The sequence below is a fragment of the Drosophila miranda genome (genome assembly GCF_003369915.1).
Source record: "Drosophila miranda strain MSH22 chromosome Y unlocalized genomic scaffold, D.miranda_PacBio2.1 Contig_Y3_pilon, whole genome shotgun sequence".
Classification (NCBI taxonomy): Eukaryota; Metazoa; Arthropoda; class Insecta; order Diptera; family Drosophilidae; genus Drosophila; species Drosophila miranda.
This window is the reverse complement of record NW_022881625.1, coordinates 3,332,532-3,334,828: the sequence shown is the minus strand read 5'-3', so window position 1 is coordinate 3,334,828 and position 2,297 is coordinate 3,332,532.

Sequence of the window (2,297 nt, the reverse complement as noted above, 5' to 3'; positions counted from 1 at the left end):
AACCTTGACGGCACTGGCGTTCCTTACACAGGAGTCATCACTGTAGCCGTCCTAATAGGTGCAAGCATAGCATTCGAGTGCTGCAAGAGAGTGAGAGAGAGAGTGAGAGAGAGAGAGACATAGAGAATATTGAACGAGGTCATGACGCTGCTATGCCTTTCGCTTTCGTTTCGTTGTTTTTCTGCTTCATTAAATGTCGCCTTTTGCTGGATACAAATCCACACCGCAAATATCTTGTATGGTAATCCAAGAAAACTCTTTTCACACAACATATGAATGTCAAAGGGTGTTCAGGAGGTTCTGGTTTTCTTTGAAGAAATTCCCTGAGCGCGCAAAGGGAGCTGGCTGGCGGTAAATAAGAACAAAGTGAACCACAGCCGTGGCCACCCATTTCTGGGGGCCTCCGTTGTTTATGGCCCGCTGTGGTGGCCAACTGTCAAGTGAGCATCGCCTGCACCTACACGCCCCACCCCACCCACATCGTGGCACCTCAGCGGGACCGCCGACTGGAGGAATGCTTTCAACATTTCTTTGGGTGACTCGCAATTGGGATCAAGTCAATATTTGCAGAGAAAAAATAAAAATTACTTCCGCCCGAAACTCGAGCGTTTCTTAAGTATGTCACATCCACCACTCTCCACCTGGATGGATGACCCGCCGCTTGGCGCCGCTGTGACGAGAGCAGTGGAGTGGTGGACGATTCCAGTGAAACTGTAATAGCGGCTCACTGGGACAGAGTTGTCGCCTAGTCTAAGGAGAGCGTATAACAAAAGATGCAAGCAGGGTTGAGTTGGAGACGGGGACCAGTCGCGAATGGGAATGGTTTTGAATAATTTTCATAGGCATTTTTGCAAAATTTGCACTTGAATTTTCGTGTTGTGCCGCACTTTATCAATGAATAAAATATGAAATCAAATTCCTTGTCTTATTTCGACGGAGGAAATGGTAATTAAATAATTGAAGCATTGAATTAAATAAGGAAAGTAATTAAATTCAGGGAAATTCTTCGAAAAGATAGCCACGAATAGAGTTCGATATGGATACATATACTTCATACATTCGTACATCCGATGAAAATACATATACACCACCAAAACGACAAGTTTTGTTTCACGGCTGGCCCCTGACCTCACATCTAATGATGTAATTGCTTTTATTCAAAGCAAAATAAAAGCCGTGGGTTTAAAGGTGGAGAAATTTAACTTCTCTTATGCCAGGGAAATAGCCTCGTTTAAGATAAGCATCTCCCCAACTCAATTTGACACCATTTGCTCCGCCAAATTTTGGCCGGAGCATTTGGTGGGGAAGGAGTTTAAGGCTAAGAAGAAGAATAGGCCCCCCATATCCCTTCCAAATCCTTCCAGTGTGCCACCCTCAACCTCAACTTCCTCTCCCTCAACTTCCCGTCTTGCTTCCACCTTTCCAAAAAACTAACTTCTCTTTTAGTAACCTATCAGAATGTAAGAGGCTTGCGTAGTAAGCTCAGCATTCTTTTCCGGGATAGTGTTGCATTTGCTTCCCACGTTATTGTGTTTACTGAAACCTGGTTAAAACCGGAAATTCTTAGTTCCGAGGTTTTGGCAGTTCGGTACACAACTTTTAGAAAGGACCGTTCGTCTCGACGTGCAGGGGGGGTTCTAATTGCAGTGGACTCTTACTTCACGTCGGAACACTTCACAGTCCAAGTTCAACAGGAACTGGAACTCCTGTGTGTAAAACTGATTCTTCCCGCTTTCGCTATATTCATTACTTGCTCGTATATCCCACCTTCTTCGGATATTTCAATTTATGAGCAGCACTTGTCCGCTTTAACCGCTTTTTCTTCCTCGCTATCTGATAAAGATCGTATGATAGTTCTTGGTGACTTCAACTTGCCAGTAACTGTTTGGTCTTCGGTAAACGAGTCTAGTATCCTAGTGCCCATGTCACGACATGACTTTGCTGACGGCTTGCTTGACCTGTCCCTGTCTCAAGTCAACCATGTGAAAAATTCCTTGAGTCGATTGCTTGATCTGTGCTTTGTATCGGATCCGACCATAGTGTTGTTAACCCGAGCCCTTCCGCTCACTATACCTGAAGACGCCTACCACCCTACTTTCGAGGTGTCGCTAGATATAGGACCAACTGTATTGGATCGGTCGAGTAGGCTGCCCGAACGTGTCCGCTGCTTTCGTAAAGCCGAGTTTGCGAAGCTTAATAACCTCATTAGGGATTTTGATTGGTCCGCTTTTTACTTGTGCACTGATATCATAAAAGGCACAAAAATTTTTTACAATGCTCTTGGCACATCTTTTGAT